The sequence below is a fragment of the Macrobrachium nipponense genome, chromosome 30 (genome assembly GCF_015104395.2).
Source record: "Macrobrachium nipponense isolate FS-2020 chromosome 30, ASM1510439v2, whole genome shotgun sequence".
NCBI lineage: Eukaryota > Metazoa > Arthropoda > Malacostraca > Decapoda > Palaemonidae > Macrobrachium > Macrobrachium nipponense.
Window position 1 is genome coordinate 34,675,995 of NC_087218.1, and position 16,785 is coordinate 34,692,779.

Genomic DNA, 16,785 nt, shown 5'->3' on the forward strand with positions numbered 1-16,785 from the left:
ATATATATATATTATATATATATATATATATATATATATATATATATATGTTTTGCGTGTGTATGTGAGTAATGTCTATAATTGCATTACAGTGTACTTTGTGTACGGTGGTCTCTAGAGTATGTGAGCATTTTTGCGAAAGGGTGAACAGCCGCTTGAGGGCAATTACTTTGTAGGATGTGATGGCGTCCTGTGTGGGATCTTCGCATCGTCAAGGATCTGATTAGCTTTAGGTCTTTAAAAAAAATTGTATATAACTTGTAAATAACTAGTTTTTAAGATGTGAATCTGATGTTTCTTTTATTTTTTTCGTTGGAGAACCTAGATTATGGAGTTATCCGATGGCAGCATTGAAGTAATCTGTTGGAAGAAGGGGAACTGGGGTACAATTCAGTTGTCAGTTCAATTGTCATGAATTCTCAGTTTTATTTGGAAGACTGATGTGACGGGTGATTGCCTACGAGTATGCTTTGTGAGGTGATGGGTGATTGCCTACGAGTATGCTTCGTGAGGTGATGGGTGATTGCCTATGAGTATGCTTTGTGAGTTTAATCATTTGAAAGCATTTTCTTTACTTAACAGCAATGTTGTTCTTGAAAATGGGTCTGCCCTACCCACAGTAGCTTCAGTTACTGTACGGGAAGATAAGAAAGTTGCAAAATAATAGCTTGATCACACCTATTGAATTATAAACTACAAAACAATAGCAACATGGTTGTACGAGAAGAGCTTAATCACACTTACTTTATTGTAAAGTACAATACAGTAAGTAGCAACTTGATAGTAACTGAACAACTCAGTGAGACTTATTATGTACTACAGTGCAGTAACAACTAGGTTGTAAGTGAACAGCTCAGTCACATTTACTGAATTATGAACTGCAATGCAATAGTAACTATACCTACAGTACAATAGCAACTTGGTTGTAAGTGAACAGCTCAATCACATTTACCGAATTATGTACTACAGTGCAGCAGCAACTTGGTTGTAAGTGAAGAGCTCAATCAGTCTCCCAGCGAACGGTAACTTGAATGCATTGACAGTCTCCTCAAAACTAAATGACATTTACCACACTGTACAATTATCATTGTCTAACTTGTCAAAGGCTATTCTCCATAATCTCCCTTTCGTTTATACATTTCACAAATGTAAATGCAGTGGATTTCAAGAATCGTTTAAACTAATTTAGGTTTGACTCGGTGTATTAGTGCAAGAGAATCCGCGCTTAAGAAACTCCGTAAATGGAGTTTCAAAATAATGTCTAGAATAGGCTGTTATTTTGAGAAATGTTGTGTTTTACATTCAAAACTTCAGTTGCTGATAAAAAGTTGAAAGTGATTAATGGACGACCTACGTAATGAAGCGAAATTTTGCGGAGGTCAATCTTATGCAATAGATGAAAAGTGCAGTCACACGTTCAACTAATGTAGCGAGATTTTTACACTTAAAACTTACCTCGGTTACTGGAAAAAAAGAAACATGGACAGTGATTGATGGACAAACTATTAAAGAGAAATATGAAGTGTTGAATGCTACTGTATACTATGGAATGATTTCCTATTTCTCAAGGGCTTCTTCGAATTGTGCAGCTGAATCTAGCCTTTGAGTTTTTTGTTTTTATTTCTCTGTAAACAAAATGCAACTGATATTTCAAATATGATTCGGATGAATGCGGAATTTTATGATCTCAAAACATTATATATATATATATATATATATATATATATATATATATATATATATATATATATATATATATATATATATATATATAGATGCTTCCTTCTAGTGAGAATGACGCATTAACCTTCCTCTTATTTATCCGTAATGTTTCTCGGTTATCAGCAATGAACGTGTATTAATACCTCTCATATGTACACAGTATTAGGCATTGATTGGTACTGTAGTATTCTGTAGATCTATGCTGTAGAATGTGGTACTTGACTTAAACTGATTGACATTTGTTCAGAGAATTCAGAGAACACTTCGTTCAGACTTAAAACAACACATTCCAAGGGTATAGATTATAATAATATTTGTGTCATTTTAACTTTTGTATATATGGGTTAAGCTTGTACAGATATATGTAGTTACTCAATAAAGTAATTTAATAAGAATGCCTTTTTTTCATTTCATCTTTCCTGATTGGGTTTAAAATGTAAACGTACCAAGAAAGAGTATTTCTTTTCAGGTTATTATTCTTTTTATTGTTATAATAATAATAATAATAATAATAATAATAATAATAATAATAATAATAATAATAATAATAATAATAATAATATTATTAATTATTATTATTATTATTATTATTATTATTATTATTATTAAGTAGTTCAACCAGGACACAGCTAATTTATTAACCTTTCATGGTGCTATATGCTTCCAGAGTGACTGACTGACTGAAAGTACTAACTTTCTTTCTTTAAATGTTCAGGTGAAAACCCTTTGGACAGTCAGTAGAGAGAGACAAGTTACAGGCAAAAGTAATAAATAGATAAATGGTGGAAAGACAGAAGTTACAGGAAAAGATGATAAATTAATGATATGGATGAATAGAAAATTAGAGCGATACACCTGAATTCAGATGTCAGTAGAAAGCAGGAATGAATCTGCTCCTGGCTTAAACATATGGAGGAGGACAGGAGACAAACTACTATTTCGTATTTTGTTTGTTTGTTTGTATGGTGCTTTTTACGTTGCATGGAACCAGTGGTTATTCAGCAACGGGACCAACGGCTTTACGTGACTCCCGAACCACGTCGAGAGTAAACTTCTGTCACCAGAAATACACATCTCTCACTTCTCAATGGAATGGCCGAGAATCTAACCCGCGAATTTCGTGTTTTGTACCTGAAAAAAGAAACTCTGCTATCTGAGTAATATCAAACGTGATGCTAGAAAACGACACACTTTTTACAAACATAATTATGTGATGATGCTTCTTGGAAAGCTGTCATCCGGGTGTTCAATAGAGATGCGTTCAAATGAGACATTCTGTTTTTTTTTTTTTTTTTTTTTTTTTTTTTTTTTTTTTTTTGTCCGAGCTACATTACAAAAAGATGATAGCGTGTGAACGCTGTCAAAGGCCGTGCTTGAATATCCTCGATCGGCACAATGCCTCCCTCGTTTGCGTGCTAAAAACAACGCACCCAATAACTTTAACACATGAAATTGATAAAAAAAATTGTAATGTAAGAATAGTGATAGATTACATCCAACTCATGACAAGAATAAATGTTGACGCTTCAAGTTGTAAATATCAACAATGATAATTGATAAACTGTTAACAGAACATCATGGCATTGTGAACTCGTGCATATCCTTGTAAAGGTTTACGCTTTCCTGAGGCAACACTCTGTCAGCGTGTAATACGAATGCAATGCATCGTAGCTTCTCTCTCGCTCCTTCACCCTGTCATAGTTAGAACTATATAATATGAATATTTATTAATTACATATTTACCCTGCCACACCCTCGTATGCTCCGGCATACAACTGTTAACAATCAAAATGGCAGACATGCAACTTGTTACATTCAAACAATTTGAGAGAAAGCCATGAATTATATCAAATCGATGAAAATATAAAAATATAAAACAAATGCAAAGAAATCTTGTGATATACGTAGATGTTCTCAACAATGGCATTTTCATAATTATGTTAAATATATGAATTCACCTATTCATTCATTCACTGATAAATGTATAAATGTAATTGATTAAATCTGATAAAAGTATATAAAATACCATATAAAACCTTTATGTGTAAATAAATAAGGTTTTTAATGTGATTATATATCCTGCAAACATTTGTTGCAAAACTGTGTTGAATTTACCAAACCCAAATCAATCAAGAGCAATGGGTTAAATAATAAATACTCAGTACTAAACCCAGTGCTACATAAAACATAAGATAAGTGGACATACCATACAGTAAATGATACACAGTACCTATATATAAAATTTGCCCATGATACATATAACAATACATATGCAGTACACATTATTATTTCTTCTTAAAGAAGTTTCGAGACATATGCATATGCAGTGCATGTTATTTTTCTTATGAAACTTTAAAATTTATATGCAGTCCATGTTATCACTCCTGTTAAGGACAATTCATAACGTTCAGTAGGTACTGCTATATTCGGGTAAACCACGCACTTCGACATCTCTTATTCAAATCTCTATTCTTCATCGCTGCCCAAAGAGAATGCCAACCCCATGTGGCCATCATGCGTTTAGGTAAACCGTAGGACCTGTCGACTAAGTACAGCACTGCTCTGGCCGGTAAAGTCAGACAGTCCAACATATCGCTTAGTCTTCATATCACTATGCCGATTCCTTCGAATATGCAGCTCCAACGAAACATGTAATCAAGCAATTGTACCCAAAGCTAGCACCAAGATGTCAAGATGAATGCTAGAATCGTGGAATTCAAGGACTAGTCCCCCATCATCTGATACGTTTTAAAGTCCATTTTCGAATTCCGGCATCTGCAAGGTGATGTTATCGAAGTATCACCTAGAATTCACGAAGAATCGAAAGCCACGCGTCAATGTATTCACCCCAATGTTCTTGCAGTTCCTCGATGTAGTGTTGCATCCATCAAAACTAGCAGACACACATCAGCTCCCGGTACATCGTCCCTCGGACATGACATCAGGAACCCGTCTCACTCGTAGGGTATTGCTGATCCATTTGCTAGCCTGTGTGAGAGTATGTGTCTTTCTCGTAATCTTGGTAACCGACCGGGCAACGATCTTCTCCAAACGAAAAAGTCTCATTTATAACTAATTGAAGCAGACGTGATTGACTGTCAATGTCTTGGAAAGCAAACGAGTCTATTGATGCAATTAAGTGTTAATTTTGTCATCGTCATACACGACTGTATCTATGTCCTGAGACCTAGACAGCAAAACTAATGCCCTGTAATTAGATATCTTTGGGATAGTGGAAGCCCCAAACCGAGTAGGAAAATGTTGCTAAGCATGAGACTCCCACCCATGGATCAGAAGGATTAACAGGGATTTACCTTATTCGTTCGACCCTCACAAAGACTTAACTAGAATAAAACTCCAGTCTGCAGGGTTATACTAACGGCTTCCAACCCATTCTATATCGACTTCTATTCTAAATGATCTGCATCAAGTCCTTGATAGGCATTAAATGTGGTGATAAAACTCCTTTGACTGCTTATGTGATAGTGTCAATGTAATTTTTAGGTTTTTCTTAAACAATTATGATCTCATACATCTGTGATATCTTCGTATAATAATAAGGCAAAGTTGTGACTAATAACTGAGTATCATCCAATCGTTGAGAAGAGTAGCATCATTTAATTCGGCAACTCTTTGTTAATAGTGTGTAACTGTTTATTTAAGTGAGAGACAATTAAGTCTCATTATTGCTAAAGTACCTCACCGTTTTGTTTCTCTGCTCTAAATTTAACCAAAATTGTTATCAAAATACTGATACCTACTGTTCAGGATTTTAATCTAGAACCAAGGAAAAGTAATTCCACTTTATAAACAAAGTTCATTCATTCTACGAGTATATGCTTAAGTTGTCCTTGTGAACTGGAAGCCTCCATTCTCTCTAAACCCCCTCTTTGCTCCCATTGGCTGCTTAGATTTACCTTCAACAGAAAGGTGTCCTAAAATGAGGGTGGAGCTTCCGCAGGCCGAGATTTTAAAATGACTGGGCCACAGCAGCTCAGTCTCAGAACTTTCTCCAACACTGCAGACTCCACTTCACCCCTTGTGCTCCCCTGTCTCCTCTGGGGGATCCCGCAAGTGTTCTTATACCGTCCATAGTGCACAGAAATATCAGCAGATGAGAATACTACCAGACCCAGGATTTCCAGGTACTGTGAGATGTAATTTTTAGAGCAGTCAGTGAATCGTTTTGCCTCTTGTCTGTATTTCATTTTCATTATCCCAAGGCGACTTTCCCCCCTTCTTTGTTCTGCTTTTCACTCCCCAATTTTGGTTCAACACTGTGATTAATTCCATTGTGATGCTAGTAAACATCTCCCCTAGCTAATTCAAGCAACATAGTATAGTCCTTTCTGTATAAACTCCCAGTCGTTTGATGTCCCTTGAGTGAGTTGTAATATTTAATGCTAAGAGCAAGTAGTGTAATGTTTCCCAAGTATTCCTCACCTTAGTACTGATGCTAGAGTGCAATTTCTTTGCAGACAAATACCATGCCTGATTGTGGGAGAAATTGGGTACTCTTTGGAATAAGGCTTGCAAATTCTGATATCCGTGTCTGGTTCATTTCCCAGCCATGTGTTTCCAGTGGACCTCCAATCAACCACCTCAATAATTCCTGGACCTACCCGTAACTTAATGTAAATATGGTTCATTTAAAACTAAAGTCCAGAGTTTATGTAAATTCCTCCTTTCTCGGTAATATTGGCCTTTTTATTTGTATTAACTCTCGTCCCTCCAGGCAAGGCCATTTCTAAGAACATTAGAATACATTTTCAAGAAGGGAATGAGCAGTTCATTACAAAATGGTGACCTTTTGCTAGAATCGTGTGAAAATTGATTTTCATTTTCCAGTCGTAACGATCGTTAAACTGGTATCATGAAAGAAAACGAATCTGAATTCCTTTTAATATTCTTGAGCAAACAAAGACCAAGGTTTCCCAATTCTCTAACAGCAGGTAAAAGGTAAAATTTATTTTCTAGTTATTTGTGTAGAACTAGGTATTCTAGTTAGGGGTGAATAAAATCTGACTGCCATTAAGAAAAGCGATATTAGAACCACATGCATGCCGATAGCCTAGAGAGAGAGAAATTTAACCTTAGCTTCTTTTATTATGTGCTATTGCATGAAGCATGTGGGTATTTAGGGAGTAAATACAAAACGAAAACAAATGCCATATTTTGTGAATTCCAAGTGTAAATTGTTGAATCTCGTGTTGTAGAGAGATGTCGTATTTTGGATTTCAACAAGAACCACCGTGCCATTCGTTGTTGACTGAGTGCATTATCCCTCTCTCTCTCTCGCAGGTCTAGACCGGATAGGGAGAATTAAAAGTCCTTGTATATGAAGAGTGTCCAATCGAGTCCAGTCGCATTGCCCCATTTATAAAAAAGAAAAAGAAGAGTAAATAAGTTGAACGAAAAAAGAAAAACAAAGTGTTAGCGTAGATTCATTTAATGTTAGAATAAGGAAAGTGCTTTCCTTCTGTGTGGAGAGACAAAATGAGGGCAGCTAAGGGCACGTGTTGGTTTTCCCTTTCCCTGAATTCCCCTAACGTGGCCTTGAATAAAGCCTCTTAATCCCCCTTCCGTCTTGCCGGCCGTGCGAACGCAAAATACTCGAGGGATTTAAATTGGCAAGTAGAATTGGTAGGTCTTAGTTTGCGAGGGAAAATAGAGTTGAAAAAAGGGTATAATAGGAAGTTCTGTGGAGTCGGTATTTATGCAGCGGTGAGAGAATTTTTATTCTGGTTCTTCCTCTTCCCTTCAGTGTTATGACGTTAGTGTAAAATTACAATTCTGAGCATTGCTAGCGTTGAAAGGGTAAGACAGAACAAAGAATATTTTTTATCCCCATTTTGTCTTCATCCTTGAGACAATAAAAAACTCCATATATACATTTTTATTCTATCAACTGCATGGACCACGTCTTTTCACACTGAGTTTTCCGTGAATTCATGGCAAGATTCCTTTTTTTTTTTTTTTTTACAAGCCAGTACTGGTGTTGTTTCCACGTTTACGAAATTCATTACTAAATCCACTATCGGCGTTGAGTTTTTTTTGCCAGTACGTGGCATTAAAACTACAAGCCAGTTTAACTGTAAATTGCAGAGGTTTACGGCGATTGCCACCCAATTTAGATGTTGAGAGTTCCGCCTTCATATGGCATCCTGCTACAGGTTAATTGAGATGTTATTTACCGGGATCTAACTTGATTTATAACAGCATTTGCTTGAATTTCCGCACCTGCAATACACATTTACAATTCGTTCACTATTATTTCCACGTTGCCTGCGTGAGTATTTCACACCGGAGTGGATTTTGTTTACAGTCTATTAGACTACCCTTTCCTACGCTAATTGTGAGGCATTTGGAATTTCTTTTACTGTTATATCCTCGTCGCCTGTGTGAGTTTTCCGCACCAGAGTGGATTTCACTCAGTCTATTTAGACCACCACCATTCCTACGCTAATCGCGTGAGGCATTTACAATTAGTTTTACTGTTATTTCCCACGTCACCTGCATGACATTTCTGCACTATGTGGAGGACATTTTCAGCTTTTGGCTGTTATCTCGTCCACTTCTGCAGATATTCCAGCCATAGGTACCCTTATATCCCTGGTATAGTGTTGAGTATTCTATTCCGCATACCCCTGGCGACATTTGCAGTTTTTGCAACTGCCTTCCATCCTATTATTCTCAGACTAGACTACTAGCGTTTTACCGCTGAGAAGATGGCCAGTAACACAGCACTTTAGGAGGTTAAGGCCTTCACAGAAGCCAGAAGAGCCATGGGCCTGGAGGGTGCAAAACTGATTCATTGGGTGAACGATAAGATGAAGGAAGCAGCCCAAGAGAGAGCACAAGAGAAAAGAGAAACAGCTGAAAAAAAAACCAACAGAAAAGAAAAGCAGCTAAAAGAGCATTCCAAGCATCTGAGAGAGAATTCCAAGCAGCCAAAAGGGAGAAAGAAAGAGAAGCTCAAGAGAGAAGAGAAGCTGCAGAGAGAGCTGGGTATGGCAGTCCAGAGTGCCACTCTGGCCCCCTTGAGTGCCACGCCCCCTCCTTCACACTCTCCCCTCCACAGCATGGGCACCCTCATTAGGACTTGGGACGATAATGAACCCGACACCTGGCTCGATCATGTTGAGCAGGTGTTCAAGAACTTCAATCCAATCCCTCAGGAAGTGGCCTTCCTCCTTGGGAAGCATCTTGCTGGCAAGGGACAGACTGCATTTGAGGCCCTCCCCCTGAATGAACGACAAGGAGGCTAACCAAACATGGACAGAGTAGGTATCCAAGAAGACACTAGCATTCTATAGGTGGACGAAGACACCCAACGCAACATCTATTGAGGAGGTCTTAAAACTTTCAATAATAGGACTTCCTGTCCTACCCTCCCCTCTGATCTTGCCACCCACTTGGTGGACATGGCTCCTAAAAGTATTTTGGGGTGCTGCAAATGGGCAGATTCCTATGACACCCACCATCTGCTGCAGAATTCTTTAAAGAGGAAAATTCACCCTGCTCTCCCTCTAGCTCCTGCTGCCACCTCTGAGCCTACCCAGCGCCCCTATATTCCTCCACATAAATGTGTGTGTGGGGATTGCAATAAACAAGGGTACACCACAGAGCAGTGCCTCTCCGAGGTGGATCCTCCTCAGCAAGCTGCCACTACTCCTCAGAATGGACTATCCCATCATCCTAATAATAAGAATAATGGCCACTGGAACCAAAACAACAGGCCCAGGCCCGATTTTACCAAGAGTTTCTGTGACTCATGCAAGGTGCATTGGAGCACTGCTGCCTGGGTGGGATGCCAAGAAAAGCTCCCGTTTCTGCCATTGCCATGGCAGTGACGAATCCTTCAGCTCTAGGCCCTCCTGCTCAGGGCCCTATATTTGTAGCACCTTCCAGAGGTAGCTATCCTGCCCACCAGGTCTGAGCTTTCGACGACATTGGTGCGCAGGTATCCATCATTTGAGAGGATAAAATTCCTCATGGTGCTCAGGTTGATAAGCACCAATTCATCACAATAGAGAGCCTCAACCATGTCGAGAACTACCTCTGTATGGCCAGTGCCACTTGAAGGTGCCAAACAGTGCCAGGCTCCATACCTCATGGACATTGAACCATGCTCGAATCCTCTCACTAAGCCAGGAATGGCCTCAGTGCCAGTGCCAAGCTAAGACTCACGTCTCCATCCCGGAGTTCTAAGTCCCAGTTACTTTCCCTCCACTGGCTTGGCCCCGCTACCCATGCCACCAGTCGAGGAAGAGCCAATTCCAATAGGAATCCTCCAGGACATCCATGACCATAGCAGACACTCCACCAATGGTATGGCCTTGCAAACCACCGTGGAGTTAGTCATCCCGACTACTCAGCCCATCCTAAATACCGTCACCTCCTCCACTTCTCCTCATCAGCAGCTAACCAGTCCTGGAGTAATACTCTGCTGAATCCTATTTGACTGAAGAACTGAGGGAACTGAGCCACGCAGCATTAGGCACTGAGATGAGTGCCAGTGCCCCAGTTGTCACAGCAGCCCGAGCCGATGTCTCTCCAGCATCTTCAAAGAGCTTGAGCCTTTCAAGGCCCCCCTCGGCATCTTCAAACAGACCTTGGAGAGGTTGAAGGAAGAAGGAAAAGGGCGTCGAGATTTTCAGAAACCTTATGGGAGTCAATAGTATCTGCACTAGTGCCTGGCACAGTGCCACCCTCTTATAAAGAATCCTGACTCTCTCCACCCAGAGGAGAGTGCCAAATTCTGCTACTTTTACTTCCTTCTTATCCTTTTGTAACTTTCTATATTTTGTGAAATTGCCAATGTCTCTGGTGAGACTTACATTTTGTGTAATTTTATTTCCTCTACGGGGAAATACCCTATTAATTCTATCCCTGTTAATTTACACTAATGTTCCCTATGATGAAATTAATAATGTTAGGCGTCATCTTCATGGCACGAGACAAAATTACTTAACGAAATTATAGGGATATTAACACCACTACGAACGCGTCATATTGCCCCATCAGGGCCAACTAATAGTATGTGTTGCTTTAAACAGTAAGCTGACAATATTATACATGATAGGATTAAGTACACTATTAACCCTATAGGTTAAGTTAAGTTATATAATCATTGTTTGCTGTTCATTTTAAGTCATTCCCAGTGTGACGTTATATTTTAAGAGTAATGGAATTTGATTTTTCTTTATTGTGCTATGGGAAATTGTTAGTTATTAGTCTCTTTAGTCACGCCACACTTTATCCTTTAATGTTCTTGATTCAGTAATTTACAAGAATTAAGCTATTTTCAATTCTCTGCCTGTCAAGTAAATATTCTAATATCAAAAGCATCATCCGCAGAATTTTGCTTCATTTTATTTTATAAGTTCACTCAAGGGAGTATTCTAGAGGACATGTCAACCTATATAGGGTTGACATGTCCTCTAGAATGGGAGGTGTATAGGATTTTAAGTCAGAACCAAGGAAAAGTAATTCCTCTTTATAAACAAGTTCATTCATTCTTTATGTTTAAGTTGCTCCTGTGAACTGGAAGCCTCCATTCTCTCTAAATCCCCTCTTTACCCCCATTGGCTGCCTAGGTTTACCCTTCACAGGCATCCTAAGATTAGGGTGGAGCTTCCCCAGGCCGAGATTTTAAAATTACCGGGCCGCAACAACTCAGCCTCAGAACGTTCTCCAACACTGCGGACTCCACTTCACCCCTTGCTCTCCCCTGCCTCCTCCGGGGGATCCCACAAGTGTTCTTTACCGTCCATAGTGCACAGGAATGTATGTATTTCATTTTTCATTCTCCCAAGGCGACTTTCCCCCCTTATTTGTTCAGCTTCTCACTCTCCAATTTTTGTTCAGTGATTTGATCAATTCCCTTGTGATACTAGTAAATATCCCCCCCTAGTTAATTAAAGCAACGTAATAGTCCTTTCTGTATAAACTCCCAGTCATTTCATTCCCCTTGAGTGAATTGTAATATTTAATGCTAAGAGCAAGGCTTGCATTAAAATAACCTGCTTTGTGCAAATTCTGATCTCCGTGTCTGGTTCATTTCCTGGCCACCATTTCCTGGCCACGTGTTTCTGGTGGACCGACAATCAACCACCTCAATAATTCCTAGACCTGTCTGTAACTTAATGTGAGCTGATTCGATACAGTTTTGAATATGCCTTTTCCGTGTTATTCTGAAGTCCTGTGAAACCATTATAAGTTATACTGTGTGTGTGTGTGTGTGCGCGACAACAAAAGTCAACCGCCAAAGAAGTTACAAGTTGGCATGGCTTGGGCAAGTTCAAAAGAGTGCCACGCATCCCAATAACCAATCAGCTTCTTGCATAATGATGCTGTGTGTAGGGGGTATTTGTAACAGGCCACACCATCGGTCAGATCAGTTCGTTAGCTCAGTACAGATTAGGTCGACACAAGAGCCCAGTGCCACAGTCCCATTCCCGTCGGCCGCCACACAAAGACGTGTATCACCATGAGTGTCAATAACAGTCTTACCTGCTGTTCGTTTGTGCACTAGCATAGTTAACGTAATATTTACAGTTAAAGGCCACCTGTTTAGCTAAGAAGAATACACCTGTGTTAAACGTTCCCTCGATTATTATTTTTGCATGACTTCCATTGTATGCATGTAAATTTATCTCTCTCCTGTTTTTTACTTCATATCCCGAACCCACAAATGACCGAGATCAGGTCAAATGTAAATATAGTTAATTTAAAATCAAAGTCCAGAGTTTATGTAAATTCCTCCTTTATCAGTAATATCGGCCTTCTGCCGTAGACTTTTGTTTGTATTAACTCTCGTCCCTCCAGGCAAGGCCATTTTTAAGTGTTAGAATACATTTTCAAGGAGGGAACGAGCAGTTCATTACACTACTAATGACCCGAAAATACCTAAAACACTAAGTGCAGACAACAGAGGTGAATTTCTACTGCATCATTAACTTTAATTTTCGTATCTAGCAATTGATCCATAGCTTCCTTCCACAAAAGTTCAGCCATGTCATGGATTGGTGATATAGGTCCTGTGCGATTACTAAGTGTAAAAGGTTTCTTCCCTATTGCTTCTTAGAATAGAAACAAGTCTTCTTTCATTGTTTCCATATTACATTTTGTGAGGAATATTGGGTCCATAGTCACTTCTGTGGGAAATTTGTTTCACTCAGTGGGAAGATTGAAGGAATATACTCTACAAAATTACGAGGGTTTGCTTTGTAAGTTTAAGTAGGCTAGTTAAATTTAGGTACGAGTAATTTAGGTAAATGCAATTAATCTAATAAGGACTATGAATAAATCAAACCAAGGCCATAAAATTCCCAAGGCAGTTCAGTTTGGTCCCAGAATTCAATTAAGTTCCGACCCGGTTAAAGTAAAATTAAAGCAAAGTAATCCCAAATAGTGATGCTAAGTTAACAGACAGACCTAGGCTAATTGACTAAATTTCCTACTACGCCCATGTAATTATATAAACCCCTGTAAAATTGTTCAGTCTCTGTCTATGCCTAATTAATTCTCACAAACTCCAATATTACAATAGCCTAACTACGTAAAAGGGCTCAAAATTTAGTTAAGGTAAAGAAAACAGTATATTACGTCATAAATAAGTAAGTTAAGTTAAATAAGGAAAGTTAAACTTTAAAAGACGAAACCGCTACCTAACGAATGACCGTTGGCTCAAATCAGTCGTCCAATAATGGCGGTCCAGCCTTTGTGGAAAATTGATATGATGACCTACCTTTAAGTTAACCCAGTTTGGACGCACACCTCTTAGTAATTCACTCCTAAACTAAAAAACAAATCTTATATATTTAATCAGCAAACCCAGCGACCTCTAATTACATTCGTGGAAATAAATTGGTGCGTTGACAAGAAATGCTATTTTACTTACCGAATTTTCCGCCGACAGATCAGTGTGAATGGCCGTTTTAAGTTTTGGTTGCAGATAAGGATTTGGATAGGATATGGGTTAGTATCTTGGAGGAATTATTCCTCCAAGGTTAGGATATGTACAAACAGGAAAGATCATACAAACCAATTATCTTAGGGGTTATTAATTTCTAAAACCCTACACTACGTAAATTAAACTCGAGACGAAGTTTAAGAAACAAGTTGTCGTCTGTCTCCGGTTCTGTCTGTTTGAACAAGGCCCCAAAAACCCGCGCTCGACCTCTCGCTACCCCCCGAAAAACCTATGTCAGGTCAATGGTTCTTATCACTTCCTAAATCAATTAAATAATTTTCTTAACTAATTTGAAGGGACAGTTAAATCTACTTATTAAATCTATCTATCAAATATTTTAAATGCTAAGTAAAATTAATAAGATTATTTAAAATAAAATATTATAATTTCTGCGGAGCTTATACTAAAGAAAATGGGGTATAGTTATTTTGTAGCTCTTAGCAGCGACTTCGTTAAAGGTTAGAAAATGGATATGTACAAATAAATTTACAACAACTTCCATGACTAAGGTTTTTGTATATAATAATAACATCCATACTTTTCTCATCCATTGTCCCCGGCCCTATTTCAAAACTGGAACTTCCGCATGGATAAGCAATCGTGCCCCCAGTACACTGATGATGAGGAAGTAAACAGGCTTCTCGGTAGAACCTGTAAGATAAACATAACTTATAAAAACATTCTTAAAACACATAATCCAAAGATAATCATTATAAAAATTAAAAAAACATACATGATTATATAGATAATTTGAGTTGCCATGAAACCAATGGCAACTGCGTAACCAATGTACGTATTAGTCACGATCTTGAGATACATTAACTATCGTTCGTCATTTGGATGACTCAAATTTCAAACTTTCAACTTGTTGACTGACAAAAACTCAAGAACTTGAAACGGACCATCAAATAGTGTAGTTAATTTATAGTTTAATTCTTTTCCAACATTGATTTTTACATAGACTGTTAGCATCTGCATAAGGTTTATAAATAAGACTTTGCTGTTTTGTCATGACCTCTTTTCATAACAACACTGGCATCCGATAACTTTAAAAAGTATGTCAAATCTGACTTTGCTAATATCAACAGCGTTTCTTTATGGGCCAGGTATAGTACGTATCTATAGCCTCTGTGGGATTCAACATATCAAAAGGCGGCCTCATTCTGACACCATGAACAGCTTCGTAAGGAGACATCTTGATAGATAAATGACAAGCAGCGTTAATTGTACAGACTGCTGCTGGAACTGTTAAATCCCAATTAGGGTGCATGCCACCTATGGTAACCTTAAGTACTTGTAATATTTTACGGTTCACCCGTTCGACCAGACCGTTAGATTCTGGATGATAGACTGCAGTATTACTTTTTTATATATATAAAAAAAATGAACATAGATATGTACTATGAAAGCATACTGAACTCACCATCTGAGTCTGATATTAAAATGTTAGGTATACCGTGTCGGCAGATAAAGCCATCATAAAAGACCTTTGCACACTCTTGTGCTGTTTTACTTTTCAATGGAAGTATTTTTTACAAACCTAGATTGAGCGTCTACGGTAACAAGCAAATGTTTGTTACTCCTATTGTTTCATAAAAACCTGTCAACAAGTCAACGTATGTGCAACATCTCAAACAGTGCAGGATAAGTACCTAAGGCTAATGGGTTCTTAACATAACCTTTATTCTTACGGCAAACATCGCAAGATTTATCTAATATAATTATGGATATCCATAGACAATAAAGTCCAGTAAAACATGGTAGAAAAACAAGGATACGCATTGCTTTTGTTTGTTTGCAACCATTTTACCAGACGGGCATTAGATTCTAGGAATAACGACCTGATTTGCGGTTTTATGGAAGCTACTTTTAGTCTTCCTAGGAAAGTTCCGACATAAGATATGTCATCTACGATTGATTCATTCTCTGTTACACACTTTTTAGATGCTTCATATTCTCATCTTTTAAAGTTTCTATGATTCTGCCAAGGCTTTCATCTTGCAACTGTTCTCTTAGTAGAACATCATAACTCCAGTCTAAGTCATCAGCAGAATCATATGGTGATTCTGAGGTTATTTGATTCTCTTTAGTAACATTAACAGACTGTAATGTCAATATATCTTCATCAAATCCACAAAGATTATGTGTATGAGATGGCACTGGGTTCCTCGATAATGCATCAGCAATTATTTTAGTTTTGCCAGGAACATTCCCTATTTCAGCACCAAAATCTTGTATTACCATATGCAGTCTTGTCCTTTTGTGACTGAAATTAAAACCCTTAAAGAAGTCACAAAGAGGTTTGTGATCTGTCAACACAGTAACCTCGTGGTGGTATATGATGTATTTAAAATTATATAAGGAGTTAACAAGAAACCACCTACCCCATAATCAGATGCATCAGTAATAATGCAAAAAGGTTTGTTTAGTCGGGAAAATCAATATAGGCGAGGATAGTAATTTCTCTTTTAGTGTTCAAAGCTGACTGCTGTTGGACATCCCATGTAAAATCAGTTGCTTTTCTTGTCGAATCAGTCAAAGATCATGCGATTACTAACTAATTATATACAAATCGCCTAAAATAACCAACCATACCTAGAGACTGTCGAACACCTGAAATCTTATCACGTAGGTACTACTTTTAAACCACCCTTTGATACAACAAAACCCAAGTAGACAAGTTCTTCCTTGTAAAAAAATCAAATTTTTATAACGTTACTTTCAAGTTATAATGTCTTAACCTTTGAAAATAAGATTTTGTTAAAAGTCCTTCAGAATCTTATCGAACATTTGTCCTTTATGTCCTCTACCAACTTATCTTTTCTTGAGTTTAAGATAACATTGTCACTCGACAAGTGATCATGTGGTAGCGGTGTGATACGCATTACGCAAACACACCACTCGCTCCTTGCTTTCCCAACTTCACACAATCATAGTTAGAAGTTTATATAGTAATATGAATATTTATTTATTACACATACATTATATACTACCACAAATGTGTGTGTGTGTGTGTAGACCTCAAAATGAAGGTCAACGAACGAACAAGAGGAACAATATGTAACTTGATAACAGCGTTACGTTTC

General features: G+C 38.1%; 1 long non-coding RNA gene across 1 annotated transcript; it reads left to right on the forward strand.

The window, feature by feature from the left end:
- The first annotated feature begins 57 nt into the window (after window positions 1-57).
- On the forward strand, window positions 58-2,117 carry LOC135202425 (uncharacterized). Its single transcript, XR_010311736.1, has 2 exons — window positions 58-477; window positions 513-2,117. It is a non-coding gene; the product is annotated as an uncharacterized LOC135202425 (long non-coding RNA).
- The last annotated feature ends 14,668 nt before the right edge of the window (window positions 2,118-16,785 follow it).